Source organism: Apodemus sylvaticus, chromosome 16, assembly GCF_947179515.1.
Source record: "Apodemus sylvaticus chromosome 16, mApoSyl1.1, whole genome shotgun sequence".
Classification (NCBI taxonomy): Eukaryota; Metazoa; Chordata; class Mammalia; order Rodentia; family Muridae; genus Apodemus; species Apodemus sylvaticus.
Genome location: NC_067487.1, coordinates 32,985,132 through 33,003,091, shown reverse-complemented (window position 1 = coordinate 33,003,091; position 17,960 = coordinate 32,985,132). Strand labels below are relative to the sequence as shown.

Here is a 17,960-nt window from a genome sequence, read left to right as displayed (position 1 = left end):
GCCCCAATGCATCAGATCCATGGGAAATCGGCAAAGCCTTCTCTGGTCCAAGTCTGACTGTTGACTGTGTGTGCAAGCATGGGTGTTCACTAACAATCCACCAGTATGTGCAAACACGAGCAACTGCAGCTTCCTCCCTCAGATATTTACTTCCTGAGATAGCTCAACCTCCTTTGGAGAATAGCTAACCACCCCCTGACTTGTATATAACAAAATCCTTTAGATTCCAGACTGCTTCAGTAACAGGTTCCCTCCATTAAAAGAAGTCCACCCCAGGCACATGCGTCTGTGTCTATCCTTTCCTCAGTCCCTCACCGCTCAGCCATGTCAACTCCAGCACTGCACACGGAACACAGAACATCCCCATCATTAATGCTTGGGCTCAAGCATCTAGCTTATGATTCCAATCTTCAGATTATGACTGGAAAGAAAATGTGGTCTGGAATCTACAAATGTGAACTGGAAGTCATTCCTTGTGATAGCTCTTGCTCTTTCTGGCTTTTTTTCTTTTCTGTGTTCCTTTCTTCATTTATTGCTTATGGCACTAGCAACTAAACCTACTAGAATAGAAATGTGTTCAGTCCTGAGTATTGTCTAACTTACTTCTCAGAGAAAGAGACCATTTCTGTTGGTAGTAAGACTTGGCCTGAAAGGGCCAGTTAACCCTGGCTCCAGTTTGTCTTGATCAACAGCCCTAAGCTGTTCTTTATTGGATCTAGCACCCACAGAAACAGTAGCTATGCTGAAAAAAATTACCTCTACAAAAAGATTCACTCGTATGAAATAATTCATATACTAATCTATCTGTTTCAGTCTCTTTCTGGTAGAAATGCAGTATCCAAACATCTAGGGAGTAATTATGATACCTAAGCCTGATGTAGAACATACCAGATCATGTGTGATCAGATCCACCTAGCAAAAGTCTGATGATGTTAAACGATCCCTGATGACTCCTGAAAAGATGCCTCAAGAAAAATCTCCAGAAACACATTTTGTGTGGGCAAAACAAGGGGCAACATAGAGAATTTTTTACACACAGCAAGTGGATGTGACTGCCCCAACCATTTCTCCTAAATATTTTTCTGCTAGAAAGACCTTTGGTCTGGTCCCATCATCATTTAAAAAGGAATTACAGGATCAAAATAATTCTTTCTTTCTTCCTTCTTTACAGAGATTTAATCTTAACCCATAAATGAGTTCTGAGACGAAGAGACTTGGGTGGTTAAGTCCGATGCTATTAAATATATGAAGGGTTGGGAAGAACTTAGAAATAACGTTCTGATTGACAGCATGTCCCTTGAAATGTTTCTGTTACTTTATTATACATTAAATAACTTGAAATGAACACAAGCACATGTAGTTCTTCTTTCTCTCTTATTGAATTTAGGGATGCCAAACAATTCTTTCATTTTTCCCTTGCTGGAAGGTGTGGCTCACCATTCTATTAGGCAAAATTGTAGCTTACCTCTAATACCTAATTAGTGTAAAACAATGCTACAATTATTGGGTGTGACTTTGACAAGTTTTGACTCCTAATGAGATCACACCTGCTTAAATAGATTAATGAATGAGTTTCAATGCAAACTTTGCCAACAGAGGGTAGCCTACTACTAGATGTCCAACCACATAGACAGGTACTTTCTGAACAGTTTCTTATTCCTACAAAGCCTTGAGAATTAGCCATTTTGTGACTTAAATAAATGTTATTCATTACTTTTGTACAATCTCTTGTATGTGTGTGTGTGTTTGTGTGTGTGTGTGTGTGTGTGTGTGTGTGTTAATGGTTTACAAATCTATATAGAATTTTCATACATATTCATTTTGGTTATTTATGCCCCCACCCATTTATCACCTTTTTATCTCCACACCTCTCCCTGCCCTGCTGGACCTAACCTCTTCTCTCTATTGTTTTCCCCAGTGGCCTTCTTTAACAACTTTATTTAAGTCCTGTGGACCCTTTTCTCATTACCTAGGCTTTACCCAGATTTCCTTCTACTTAGAGACAAATGTTTAACAGTAAAAGGCTAAGATTGGATTATGAGAAAGGATATGGGGATATGGGGAGTTTATATTTCTGAATCTGCATTACCACATTCAATGTAATGTTTTCTGCTTCTATCCATTTTTCTATAAAATTTGTAATATTGTTTATCTTTATTGTTGAATAAATCCTACTGTAGGTATGCACCACATTTTCTATTAATCGACTGGTGAACATCTAGGCAACTGCTCTCAGAAAAAAAAATCTTGAAATAGAAGAAACATTGCTTCCAAATACATACACACAAATACACACACACTTTCATACACAAATGTGTTACAGATCGTGGGTCTGCTGTGGGATAACCAGGGTCCTCTTGATCCAGGAAGGCATAGGTCTGGCTGAGATGACAGACAGAACAAACCACACACACACACAGAGGCGGTTTGAACTGAATGTATTTTGGAGCTCTAAGGCAAGGATTTTTATACAGGAAGAGTTGGTATTACCATTTCAAAAGATGTAGCCAGTGAGGCAGGCACAATTATCATAGCCATTTGGTACAAGGAAATGCAACATCAATCAGGAACAAAGTTTCTCAAGTAACAGATACAGAAGATCAATTTACAGATGCCGTCAAACTTCCTGATTAGAATACAGAGTCACTCATAGTTTACAGCAAACCTTCAAAGAGTTTGAAGTTTTTTATACCACCTGGGTCTTAACAAGTTCTTGCGAGAAATCCTTATCTAACATTTAGCCTTTTACCTTGTAAAACAAAAAACTTCCTGACTAAATTAATGCTTTCAGTACCAGAGTGCCAGAGTCATCTTCATATACATACGCACAGCCATAAAAACCTGCATGTGGTTGGAAGGTAGTAATTATGTAAACAACTATGAAGCAAGGCATTGCAATTCTGAAAAGGGGGTTTGGCGGGTCAGTGAGTTGACTTCAAAGACTTATCAGCCAGGCCTTAGGAATCCCGGTGAAGAGAGAAAAGGAGGAAGTCAGGGCAAACTGCTACTTGGGAACTAAGGGCTCATCTTAAATAGCCAGAAAGTAAGAGAGTACAGTAAATTGCCAGGTGAGATTATCAGCTTCCACAGCTTCCAGAGAGTTCTGTTATTCCCAGGGGGCATTTCTTTTCCGCCTCTGTCTGTAAAATATCATTTTTACAGATATCACTGGGCCACAGCGGCACAAATGACACATGGCACTCTTCTGAGAAGCATGAAAGAGTTCTGTGTTAGGTCATTGCGTGACCCTCTCCAAGGTGGAAGTTGGGTCCCCTAAGCATCTGTGATGATGATCAGAGAGTTGTGTCTATTCATTTTCTTATTGTCCCAAGGAAGCTTAATCTGGACAAATCTCTACTTCATCTACTACTCCATCTGTTTTGATCACTTGGCCTGTATCTATCAATCATTAAGATAATATAACTCACATGAAGCTATAGAGTGAAAAGAATGTTGAAAGACTAGGAAAATTTGAAGAGCCATGGATGTTTGATATAAGGATGAACAGCTATTCCTAGACTGAGGTGAAGATTAAATTAACAAATATATCACTCCCTTTGCTCAGTCAACATCTTGGTTGATTTTATGTTGCTATAAGGAAGCATCTGATATGGGGGTCTCTTTTAAAGAAAATCCAGATTGGGCAGTCGCATTGATTTGCTATCTGGTAACAGTCTTCTGGCCATATCACATCATGGCACATAGCACCATGATAGACATGCGTGTTGAAGGAGGATATCCCATAGTGAAACAGGAAGCTGATCTGGATATAGAATCTGACCAAAGTTCTGTGAGAACCATATTAATTGTTTGCAAAAGAAGAGCCACCCACCAGTGGCACTCCACTAGACTCTATCACTTAAGAATTTACTCTCTTCCAATACCCCAACAGTGAGAATCAAATTTCTATCCATTATATGAACTTTTAAGAGACACACTCAAACAATATCCAAACTATAACAGAAAGCATTCTCGTGTAGATCCTTCAGCATGTGGTTGATACTTCATATACTGTGAGCTCAGGGGTGAAGAGACCTTGTTTCTGGGATGTGTTCTTATTCTCAATAGAGAGGTCTGGCAAATAACCCAGATGTCCTAGATAGAGTTAAGTGAGGAGTTGTCAGAATTAGTGAGCTGTGAGGGACTGGGTTCAGTGGATATAAAGAACCCAAGACCTTTACCCTGAAAAAATTAAAGAAGAAGCAAAAGAATTTAATTTAGTTCAAGTTTCAAAGTCACTGGACCGATCTCAGGAGGTATAATGAGTTCAGTACTAGAAGGTAGGTGATCCATTAGTGATTAAAAGTTTAACCAAGTTGTACACACTAAAAAATTGCTGCTTCAAATCCTCGAGCATATTGAGATATAGGTTCATACAATCAGAATCTCCAGGAACAGATCAAACTTCAGAACCTCTATTCTTTAATTTTTACCTAACCAATATGTATTTATGTGTATATGTATGTATATATATACATATATATATGTGTGTGTGTGTGTGTGTGTGTGTGTGTGTGTGTGTGTGTGTGTGTGTTTTGTGATATCCCATAAATATGCTATGTTCTCCAAATAGGTGCTTCTAAAAAGACTTGGTATATTTTTAGAAGTTGTCTTTGATATATTCACAGATAAGACTATTTTTTTAGCAGATTATTCCCTCATTTCATGATTCAGTGGCATAGTTTCATCATATTGAATTCATCATAGAGCAAACTTCTTTTTTTTTATTCGATATATTTTTCATTTACATTTCAAATGATTTCCCCTTTTCTGGCTTCCCCCTCCCCGAAAGTCCCATAAGCCCTCTTCCATCCCCCTATTCCCCCATACATCCCTTCCCACTTCCCTGTTCTGGTATTGCCCTATACTGCTACACTGAGTCTTTCCATAACCAGGGGCCACGCCTCTGTTATTCTTGGACATCATTTGATGTGTCGATTATGTTCTGGGTATTCCAATTTTCTAGGCTAATATCCACTTATTAGTGAGTACATACCATGACTGACCTTTTGAGACTGGGTTACCTCACTTAGTATGATGTTCTCCAGCTCTATCCATTTGTCTAAGAATTTTATGAATTCATTGTTTCTAATGGCTGAATAGTACTCCATTGTGTATATATACCACATTTTTTTGTATCTATTCCTCCGTTGAGGGATACCTGGGTTCTTTCCAGCTTCTGGCAATTATAAATAGGGTGGCTATGAACATAGTGGAGCATGTATCCTTATTATATTCTGGGAAATCCTCAATCACCATAGATGGAGAAACTAAGATATTCCATGACAAAACCAAATTTATGCAATATCTTTCCACAAACCCAGCCCTACAAAGAATAACAGGAGGAAAACTTCAGTACAACGAGGGAAACTACACCCTGGAAAAAGCAAGATAGTAACCTTCTTTCATCAAACCCAAAAGAAGATAACCACTCAAATATAAAAACAACATCAAAAATGACAGGAAGTAATAATCACTATTCCTTAATTTCTCTTAACATCAATGGACTCAATTCCCCAATAAAAAGACATAGACTAACAGACTGTATAAGGAAACAGGACCCTACATTTTGCTGCATACAGGAAACACACCTCAGTGTCAAAGACAAAAACTACCTTAGAGTAAAAGGCTGGAAGACAATTTTACAAGCAAACTTCTTTAGTACAAATGTGCACCACTACATTCTTATAAATCCACTCAATGTGATAATGAACACTGTGATCTAAATCATATTCTCCCTAAAGCAGCCTTCCTAATGCTGCAGACCTTTAATATATTTTTCATGCTATGGTGACCCCTAACCATAAAATTATTTCCATTGCTACTTTGTAACTGCAATTTGTTATTATTGTGAATTACAACGTAAATATACACTTTTCTATGTCCTTAGGTGACAATTGTGAGAGGACAATAGAATCCCCATAGGGGTTGAGACCCACAAAACTCACGGGTTGAGATCAGTGCCCTAAAGGGTTCCTCATGGGACAAACAGGGATCAGCTATTCTTCTTGGTATCTAACGGAGTCCACAGACTTATGCTCTAGTTGTAACCTAGTTTCTCCATAGGCTCCGTGAATATCTTCACTCCCCATGGCAGGGAACCATCTGATGAACTAGAAGTGGTCATCTGCTGACTTTAAATGTTGGTGCTTGTGACTTGTAGGAGATGAATGTACTCAGTTCTAGGGTTGATATCAAACTTGGTGGGTGCCTGGTGTACAACTGAATGGCAAAACTTTGGTTTCAAAAAATCAGCCTTGGAAATATTCTTTTATGCGATTAAAATACAATTTCATAATTTTCTTCTTTCTCTCTCCTCCTTCCAACCCTTCTCATTTAATGTATCCTTCCCTCTTGCTCTCTCTCTCTCAAGTCTAAAACCTCTGCACCCTAATTATTGTCATATATACATATAAACATTCACACACACACACACACACACACACACACACACACACATATATATATATATATATATATATATATATATATATACCTAAATAAATATAATCTCATTCTGTATCCTATTCATTCTATTATGTTATTTTAAAGTTGACCACTCGGTACTGAATAATCAACTGATGAACTCCAATTACTTTTAGTGATTCCCTCCAATCTATTTTGAACATATTCACCTCACCTCCCCTACGTCTCCCACAATTATCCTCTCCTCCTTCCCATCCCTTCTCAAACAACACTGAATCATCTTCTATATTTATTCCTCCACTAAATCCAGTTTGTGTTACCCGATTAACCTTGGGTATAGGGCCTGCAGAGTAGTTTACCTATGAGTGATCATTAAGGAAGCCTGACTCTCCTTCTCTCCAAAACCAACAAAGGCAATATCTCCTCAGCTAGTGGCAGACATGTTTCATGTCCACTCAACTTCCTATGCTGGCATTGTATACATAGCTCTCGTGTGTGCTGACACAATCGTTGTGACTTCATCGGTACCACTGCCCTGTAGGTATTGAAAGTTGTTTCCTTGCTGTTGGTGTAGCCTGTCACTCTTGGCTCTGCAAGTAGTAATTTTTAAATGCCCAAAGCATCTAAATAGGAATTTCTCCAAAAGTTATATAAAAATGGCCAATAAACATGAGGAAAATTTCAGCACCATAACTCATTGGAGTAATGGGAATCAAACCACAGTAAGTCATCACGTATTTACAAAGATGTTTATTACGGCGGTTGACTTTAATTGTTAACTTTATTAGGTTTAGAAAGCCAAAGGTATTAGTGAGGCACACACTTTGGGTGTGTCTGTATGAATTTTTTTTCAGGGTAGCTGGGAGTGGGGAGCTGCCCCCTTTTTATAGGCGGCAGTAAATGAGGGTGGGAAAGAGAGCCACTGAGTCCTGGGGTTGGCTTTCTCTGCTTTCTGATCCTCCACAGTATTGACAAGCAGTCTCTTGTGACCACTGCAGAAGTGGCTCTGCCAAACTTGAACCAAAATAAATCCTCTTCCCTTAAGTTTCTTGTTCTCAGCTATTTGGCCAAGGCAACAAGAGAATCAATATGTTTATAATATAACAGGCAGAGAATAGTTGCTGTCAGCGAGGCTGTAAAGAAGGTGGAACATCTCCCTCTCTGGTTTTAGTTATATAAAATGCAGTACCCACTTCAAAAAACAGTCTGAGACATTTCTCAAAAACCTCAGACATAAGGTTGTCATGTGCACAAGGGAGCCCACTATTGTCTATGTATTTCTCTACTGTTGCAACAGATATATTATATAAAAGTGTTTGCAGCACTGCTATAACACTGCATAGGTGAAAACAGCCCAGTGTCTATCAATGAATATGGGAGCAAAATGTGCTAAGTAACATGATGGAATAGTATTCAACTATAGAAAAGAATGAAGTAGATGATGTAGTGATGCATTCTAGAACACAGATGAGGAACAACAGTTGTTTGCTATGCTAAAAGCCACTTAATTGTTGTCTATATGATAGAACCTTAATAGGTTAAATCCAAAGAGGGAAATGATAGATTAGTCTTTGCCAGGGGGTTGAAGAGAAGACAAAACTGAGGTACATGGATACCAGATCTGCTACTACTACTGCTTCCCTCTCTGGCTGTAATAGAAGCATTTTGACAATGGATACAAAACTGATGAATAAAATAAAAAAACATTGAATTTTACATTTTAAAAGGTACTGTTATATGAGCACTCTCAATTTTAAAGGAAAAAGTAGTGTTTTAAAAAAGGGTGAATGCTGGAAGTAAACTGTGAGAACATAGGAGCAGATTTGTACATATGTACTGGAATCGGGCATTGATTTGGGGGGATGCTGAGAATGTAACTAGAAGACATTGTAAGAAAAACTTAGATGAGTCAGAAAATAGGAAGATGGTCTGGAGAGATGGCTCAGCAGTTAAGAGCACTGACTGCTCTTCCAGAGGTCCTGAATTCAATTCCCAGCAACCACATGGTGGCTCACAACCATCTGGAATGGGATCCGATGCCCTCTTCTACTGTGTTTGAAGAGAGTGACAGTGTACTTACATGAAATAAATAAATCTTTCTTTGAAAAACAAAAGAAAATAGGGAGACAATAGTGTGTTAGCAAAGAACAGTAAAGACTAGATTAAGGTTCATTAAAACACAGGCCAATACAGATGGAGCCACATGTATGTGTTTAGCACATGTACACTATTATTCATGAAATATATAAAATGTTCTGACTTCTTCAGGCTCATGCAAAACATATTGTGAACACTTTCACCCTCATTGTCCAATCTCAACCCGTTCCTAGTCATCTCCCTTTTTTCCCCAACTAGATTGCATTGCATTTCCTTGTGTGTGTGTGTGTGTGTGTGTGTGTGTGTGTGTGTGTGTGTGTGTTTGTGTGTGTGTGTTTGTGTATGCAGCTCTTATATAGACTGCCACAACTGATTCTTCTTCAAGACCATAGCACCAAATATTAGAGCAATTATCTTCACTTCTGAGGGTTTAAGTCCCTTTCATTTGTGTTCTGAGGTTCCATGTGCAATGAAATTTTTTACAAATGAGGAAGAAAAGTGTGGAGGAAACCGAAGATAGCCTACAGTTAGACTTTTCAAAATGGCAGCCATTTTAGAACTCATCTTCTCTTTCACTCTTGGAAAATTAACTTTTATTACTACCCTATGCAAACTAAAGGTAAAATAAGCTTTGGATTATGCCCCATGAGTATGAGCTGCAGTTCTGACATTGGTTGACAATGTCAGATCTACTCTCAACTCTCTGAGAATATGATTCAATCAAGCTTGGAACTAGAAATCTTTTCCAGACGAGGCAAGTCGCGAGAGCTCTGGTGGTACACAGGATGTATTTCTTCCCTGTAACGACCTAGCTAAAGGTGAAAGATACAGACAAAAGACCCAACGTGGGGGAATTTACAAGGGTAAATTAAGCAGGTAGGTTTCAGAAAAGGTCATAAACACAGATTCTGCAGCAGGAGTCAAGGAGTCCCAATGAATTGGCTTGACATGAAGCAGCAAAGAGAGATTCAGAAAAAAAAAAAAAAACCCTATGTAATAGACCTAATGGCAGATGTTGCAAGAAAGCAATATGTGCATTGGTATCTGGCAGGAGACTCAGGAATGTTCACATCATAATCATTTGAAAAGGAAAGCAAGGGACGCTTCATTGTATAGTGTATAGACAATTTAATCTGGGGATTTTTTTCCAATAATAAAATTTTCAGCAGAAAAATACAACAGTAAACCAGAGCTGCATGTAACACAGGAATGAAAGATTTCAAAAGCCATCCTTTAAAAAATGCACAGCAGCAACTTCTTTCCTGTTTATTTCACAATTTGTTTGTGTAAGCATCAGTTGCGATGGTTTGCAGCCAGATGTAACAAGCCCCTTTGAAGAGCTAAGTGGCAGAAAGTTTCTGTTGCCAAATATGTAAGAGAAGCCAGAAGCACTCAGCCTCTGATCAGGGAGGTGATCCTTGCAGGAGACCCTGCAGGTTTGTTACCCAATGTTTCCCTGAAGTAAAGAGCCACAGACTTCAGGCAATGTGGTCCCCCTTGAGTGATTCTGCAAGACAGCATCCTATGCCCAAACCAGTAACTCAGTGTCCTCAGCCTGCCAGACACAGCAGAGCTTCCGGACCATCAGTGGCTCTCCTAAAAATGAAGCACTCTTGCAGATGTTGGGTTGTGTCAGGGAGCACTCTGAGGATGCCCGTGGAAAATTAGACCTTGATAAGTTGTCTCACAGATGGGATGTGGAAGGAGAATCCAGGGATGGAGGGGGAAGAGAATGAGGGGAAAAGCTGAAGACTTTGGGGGATGGGGGACACACACAGGCAAGCCATGGGGGAAGATGTGCTCTTCTAACCAGACAAATTTCTCAGGGTTAATATTGCTGGAAACGTCTTAAAGAAAGTAAAACAAATACAGACCCGAAAACTTGTTTGTAAACAAAGGAGCATACACATTAGAAGCCATCTTCTTATCCACAGGATAAAAATGACCAAAAAAAAAAAAGAGCTAAAATGAATTTATGTTTTTACAGAATCATTTTCAGAACCAGAACTCAGCTTGCCTTTAATAAAAATATTAACACTTTCCTCAAGACCAAAAGGTGCCATCTATTACTTAAGGGGCTTAAAAAGAGAGGATTGGGGTTAAGGGAGTGTGGCATGGCGGTGTGGGAGAAGGGGGTGCCCAGACAGGCCCATGCCCCAGCACCTCTTCCCCTGAGGGACCACACGCACACAGACATGGTATAGAATAGTTTATTCAGGGTAGGGGTTGGGAGTTAGTGGTAGAGACAGGCAGAGAGAGAGAGAGAGAGAGAGAGAGAGAGAGAGAGAGAGAGAGAGAGAGAGAGAGAGAGAGAGAATGAGAGAGAGAGAGAGAGAGAGAGAGAGAGAGAGAGAAGGGGAGGCCGGCCATGACCATGTGGAGAGAGGGGGAGGGGACCAAGAGGCAGAGAGGTGAGAGTAGGTTAAGGGAAAGCAAAGAGAGAGAGAGAGAGAGAGAGAGAGAGGGGGGGGGGGTAGGGAGAGAGAGAGAGAGAGGAGGGGCAAGTAGCCTCTTTTATAGTAGGCCCGATCTATGGGGTTATTGCCAGGTAGGTGTGGGGTGGAGCTTAGACGGAATACCAACAATTACCCTAGCAATTAAAGTAAGACCCAGCGGGGAAAACAACAAGAACAACAACAACAACAGCAAAACAGATCTCAAATCTCCATTCAAAGGTAGTGATATCCAGAGCAGAGAGAGTTCCTGTTGCCGCCACTTGAAGGGACAGAAGTGACCCCTAGGGAGGGTGCTCCACAGGAGACAGGACCATTCAAGGATTTGGATAAAATATGAAAACCACAGGACAAAATTTCCCAAGTGGTGAACAACTGTCAAGTTCTAGAACCAGCTTAATCCTGACTGGGCAGAGGATAGGGACAATCCACAGAACCCCTGGAGGGAGTCATCTGGAGAACAAGCCTGTTCTTTGGCCAGCCAACCTGCAGTAAGGCAGCAGGCGGAGGGATATAAGCCAGGGTCACCTCTCCCAACCCCTACATAGGGCTTCTTCCTGCCAAGGCTCCCTACATCTTTAGTTCACAGTGGAAATCGGAAGGCAGTAGGACTCAGGTGCAGACCATATAGTTCAGAACAGGAAGCAGGAAACACGGAGGAAGGAGGGGCCAAGGGAGAGCGCAAACATTTGCCAGCTGCAGCCTGGTCCCAGTTGGGACTGCCTTCGTGGGTAGATGTGAGGTTGCCACATCCTGCTCTGAGCATTCAGAGTGTCTCTGAGATAGAGCACCTCTCTGGAGTTCACAGAGCAGGCACACAGGCTGAAATCATGTGGTTTGTATTTTACTTCCTCACTGGTTTGCAAGTCTTGTAAGCTCACTCCTCTAAGCCACTGACAGCCCTCATGCAAAGAAATCTGATTGCTGCTGTGTGTGGAATTCAACACACACACACACACACACACTCAGGTGCACGTGCATGTACATGCGGACACACACACAAAGGCAAAACAGTTTGCTTGCAACATTGACAAAGGCTTAGTGAACAGTAAAGCATTGTTCTGGTTCAAGAAGCCCTGGCACTTCCAAACTCCTACTTAGATGAAGTTATTTGCATCACAAACAAAAATCGTTTGGGTTTTTTTTTTTTTTAGATAATGAAGGATCGTTTAAATATATAAATTAAGGGCTATTTAGAAAATATGGATGTTGTTGCGAGATTGGCTTAATTCACTTACCATGATCATAGTCAGTTATGGCCATTTTAGATACAAATCATGTGCGTTTCAATGACACAAGAGTTCAGTGAACTGTCTAGGGACACTGACAGGAGTGGAGAGGGGCTGGAAGAGGAAGAGAAGCAGTGGGTGATGGGCGCATATGCGCAAAACCATGATATACTTGCCTGGAAACAATATCGGGGAACCGAGTTTCATTTAATGTTTTTTTTTTTTAATTGTTAGAGAAAGACTAACTTTTCTCTAAGACACATATGACGATGGTTGATCACTCTGTGTCCCACAAGCCCAACTGAGGCTCAGCATCTTGAGCAAACCATAGATCAGACAGAATACCTCCGATTCAAGGCAGCAAGCATTCCTGTACCTCAGATTCCTAAATCTGCCCCTGTGGCTGCCTTAGTCCCTGCTTCCCAAATTCCCCAACTATCTGAACCCTTAGGTGTCACAAAGGAATCTCTTTCCTGCTCCCTTACTCAACCAGGTGCTTCTGTTTGAAGTCAGTGTCCAGGGCACCAGTTGTCCAAGTGTCTGTGCATTTGCACAAACAGGAGTTACTTGGTCACCATCCTTTGCCTTGTTGTGGGTATGTTCTTCTTGTAGACCCTTGCCCAGACATAGGGAGTGTCTGTGAGATGCCCAGAATAAATCTGAGTGTCTCATTGAAGACAGACACCATGGTCTTCGTGTTACTGTATATGTAGAGTGGCTCTTGTGAGCATTTGTTTAGTCTTCAAGTCCCTGTTCTTCGAGTCCCTGTTTCGGCGTTTTGATTGCCCTGTCTGAGGAGTGTTCTGCTCCAGTGAATTCAGCAGGGTTTCTCCAGGGTGACTTTAGCGCCAGCGAAAGACTTACTGCTCCTCTTCAAGTGGTTCTATCACTCCGCTTGTGCCAGGGGTAAAATGAGGTGCCAAATGGATTCAGGACAAGCAGACACAAGCAAGCTAGGAAACCTGGCATTCAATCTCCTCGGTGGTGCTTAGGCAAGCCTTCCTGGCTACTGAAGTTTGAACTTTCACGAGAAGAGATGGGCTGTTTGTTCAATGATTTATTACTCCTGCCACAACAATGCACGGCATGAGGTTGGCACTTCCTGTTCATTTCTTTGTGTATATGGATGTGTGTTTGTGGGTGCACAAGAATGGGTGATATGTGTGCACGTGTGTGCATGGGGAGACATGCCCAGGACTATTTAAATTTGCTACACTTTTCCTTCACTGCCCTCCTGTTCCCTCTTAAGAACAGGCATTGCTTCACATTTCCACTTAAATTTCTCCTCTAGAAATAACACTGTCGTCATCCAACTCAAAATGTTTTCCACTGAAACTTCTGTATTACCTTTTAGGTTTACAGGTTCTGCTTTTGTTTGTAATGATTGGCACCCATTTGGAAATTATTAGAAGCCAATGTGATATTTGTGTGTATGCATCCATGATGCATCTGTGATGTCTGTCCACACTTCGCCTCCAAACTATTTCTTCTTGTGCTTGTTCGCTGATTGAAAGTATGTTGCCAGGCTGGAAAGGTGGTTTGTTAGCTAACGGTGTTCTCTGAACGAGCCTGAGAACCTGAACTTGATTCCTGGTGTCCAAGAAAGGAGAAAAGCAACTCTCAAAGTTGTCCTCTGACATTTTTATGTGCACCCACACATACACCACACACACACACACACACACACAATAAAAATAACAATTTTAAATATATTGACTGACTTACAAACATTTGGATTTTTTTTTCTGGTCACATTTGTGATGTTAACTCCTAATTTGATTTCTACTTTAGTTACAAGCATATTCTACTTTGACTATCAGAAATTTTCTGAAATTCAGTATCTAGCTGTGGTGCTTAGCTTTTCAATGTCAAACTTATCATAACCTAGTTGGAGAATTGTCTGAAGCAGAGTACCCTGTAGTCAAGTCCGTGAGAAAATGTCGTTTGTTAATTGGCGTTGGAGGACTCACTGTGAGTAGCACCATTCACTAGTCAGGGGACGATGAGCTGTCTCCGGCAAGAGAAAACTAGACGACCTCAAGGAAGCAGGTCACGTGCCTGTCCATCTCTGCTTGTGACTGTAGACATTGTGTGACGAGCTGCCTTGAGTTTCTGCTCTGATTTCCCCTCAGTGGCAGACTGTAACCTGGAATTGTAAGACAACAAACTCTTTCCTCCTATAAGCTGCTTCTTCTTGAATGTTTTCCTGCAGCAACAGAAATTAAACCAAGGTACCGGCTTATATTCTGCCTGAGTGTGTATCCCAAGTGCACAGAAGTATTGGCTGTTGTACTCTGCACATTTCGATTGACTACCTGTCAGGTTATGTCCTTCCTAGATTTTAACAAATATTGTTTATTTTAATTTTTTCATTTATTATTATTTTTTTATTAATTATCCCATTCATTTACATCTCAAATAATATCCCCCTTCCCAATTACCCTTCCACAACCCTCCCATCCCATTCACCCTCTGTTTATTTCAATTAGTTAAACCAGTACAAAACCTATCCATTAAAAATCCATGTCCTAAGCCCAAAAGTACAAATAAAATCAAAAGGAGTAGGGTCCTGCTGCCCACACCTCTTCGTGAAGAGTTAGAACTTCCCTGGGATTTTTACCAGGGATTTTTTTTCCTCACGCTTTCTCCTCAGTGAAGGCAACCTGGGCTAGTGGTTACTGTCAGTGTCTTTATCCTCAACTCCAGAGCTAATAGTCTTCCTCTTTGGGTCCAGACTCTCAGGGTTTAAGAGTAGTTTCAAACTGAGAAAAGGTCAATTTTCTCTGAAAAACTTCCATCCCCCACTGAAAATTACCATCTCAGAGTGAAGTAGACTCATTCAGAAAATTCAGGGCCAATTGGACGGTCTTATGAAAGCTTGCCCTGGTTGATGTCTTTACCATCACAGACCTGAAAATGAAAGGGCGGCCTTTTTGTGCTCATCCGAAAGTGATAAAAAGGCAATATGAAAGATCACCGGAAGTCAGCACCGGGCAAACAACCAATAATGAATACTGAACACTAGAATTCAAATTAGCAGATGTTTTAAAGAGACAAGCTTTCAACTTTCTCTTTAAACATGAACAAAACCTGTGTTTAAAAAAAATAAAGATCGAGAGAAGGGAAAAATAAAAAGAATACCTAATATATTGCATGATCCACCACTCCCCCAATGTATTAAATCACATCTTTTCTCCATCCCAAGAACTCTCTGGCTTTCAAGGAGAAGCCTGAGGGAATTCACTGAAACTCCCTATCTTAGGCACTGAAACATCACGTTTATCTGGATGTGCTGTCTTTATCTGAACTGCTGTCCTGTTCAATGACTTGGAATTTAACTTACTCTCTTTCCGTCTTGCCCCCTAAGCCCTGGATGCACAGTTTTGCTCCTTGGTTCTTGGGCTTCCCCTTCCGAAGATTTTTGTTTTCATGTCTATTCAGATGTTAAAATATCGTGTTAACATCCATAGCGATTGTATATTTTAATCTTTCTCCTTTCAGTTTGGGAAGTTTGGGGTTTGGGAATTATATGTACCTTGACACCATTAAATTAGATGAATGTAAAATTGTATCTTTATGATTAAGAAACCTTTTATAATCACTGAAACTCATTGTTTATAAATAACTAAATTTCCTGCATTTTATCTTTATCTGATATTAGATCAGCTTTCTTTTTGCTAATGTTTTGATGGGATTATCTTTTTCTATTTATTTTCAATCTCCTACTTTCTTTTGGAATATTTAATCCACTTATAGTTAATGTACTTACTGGATTTTAAATTTTACACCTACCTCTCGCAATTTCTTTTACTTCTGTCATTTATATTCTTTTATATTCTTCTCAACTTTTTAGAAATATTCATCAATGCCAATGTTTTGCTATTCTCTTTGTTCTAATTACTGTCTCCTTAATTAAGCCTCTACTGTGATTCTCCAAGTCTTTACCCAAGGAGTATGCATTCTCTCTTTGACCTGTTACAGTTTAAGTTAGTCTTTCTTTTGTTTTACTTTGTATCCACCCTGTGAATTCCTCCTAGGAATGATGCTATGCTAGGGTACAAGGCACTATTAAGCTACATTCCTACCCTGTTAATTTATAATAAATAATGTAACTAGCTTACAGCAGCTTAATGTTGTTGCAAATACTTCTCAGCCTTCCATTATTGTCATTCATACTTTCCTACTAATATTGTTAAGGTTACAAGATACTGCTGTATTAAATAATTAATGAATGTTAAGATTTACTAAATATTTACTCTGGTTATTTTTATTCCTTCTGGTGTTACTATCATCCTTCTGTGATTGTGTTTTTACATTTTTTTTTTCATTTAGAATCATGTTTTCTGAGTTTCAGTAAAGGCAATCCACTGTGGGAAAGTGAAATTTGGGTTATTGCCATTTAAGACTCAGCCACTTTGGAAGCCAGCTTCAGTTGAATGGCCTCAAATCCCAGTACACTATGTCACTATGTATCTGTCTCTGCTCCAAAAATTGTCCAGAGATACTGACCATTAACAAATCCCACAAGAAAAAAAAAAAGCACTGAGGCTATTGAGGCCATTATCAAAATAACCTCACTTCGTTCCTTTTTCCTTCAGGATCTTGACTGCTCAGTTCAAATCAACCATTTAAAGAGCTAAAAATGATAGATAGATGATAGATAGATAGATAGATAGATAGATAGATACATAGATAATAGGTAAATAGATGATGGGTAGATATATATTTGATAGATAATAGATATAAGCAGGTAGATTCATAGATAGATAGATGATAGATAGATGGATAGATAGATAGACAGACAGATAATAGGTAGATAAATAGATATAAGTAGGTAGATAGATTCATAGATAATAGGTTGATAGATAGTTAGATAGATATAAGTAGGTAGATAGATTCATAGATGATAGGTTGATAGATAGAAGATAGATAGATAGATAGATAGATAGATAGATAGATAGATAGATAGATAGATAGTTGGTGGTAGCAGTGATGGTAGAAATACAAACAAGCAACATTATCTTGCCTTAAAAATAGAATGTCTTCCTATATAAAATCAAATACAACACTGAATTTATTATAAAGCATCCTTGAATGTTATGTTATGTGGACAGACAATACTTTGTATACACAAAAGGTAAAACATTCTTTATCATCTGTTTAATGGTATTAGTCACCAAGTTTAATCATAACCTCCTAGATGATACTACTGAGATTCCAATGATTGTTTTCAATATATAAACCTGAATTATGAACATTCTATAATGCAGCCATTACTTTTTTCAATTTTTAATATTTTTATTGGATATTTTCTTTATTTACATTTCAAATGTTTTCATCTTTCCAGGTCTCCCCTTTGGAATCCCCTACCCCATGCCCCATCCCCCTGCCTCTATGAGGGTGCTCCCCCATCCACCTTCCCACTCCTGCCTTCTTGCTCTGGTATTCCCCAACAATGGGGCATTGAACACCCTCAGACCCAAGGGTCTCTTCTCCCACTGAAGTCCAGCAAGGCCATCCTGTGCCACATATGCCCCTGAAGCCATGGGTGCCTCCATGTGTACTCTTTGGGGGTTGGTGGTCCAGTCCCCAGGAGCTCCAGGGGGTCTGGCTGGTAGACAATGTTGCTCCCCCTATGGGGCTGCAAACCCTCTCAGCTCCTTCAGTCCCTTCTCCAACTCCTCCATCTGGGACCCTGCACCCAGTTCAATGGTTGGCTGAGAACATCCTCCTCCGTATTTGTCAGGCTGTGGCA

At 39.9% G+C, this 17,960-nt stretch overlaps 1 protein-coding gene across 2 annotated transcripts in view; it reads left to right on the top strand.

Moving 5' to 3' along the window:
* The window catches only part of Prlr (prolactin receptor), a 194,225-nt gene that overhangs the window by 62,770 nt on the left and 113,495 nt on the right, over positions 1–17,960 (top strand). The window lies entirely within an intron of this gene.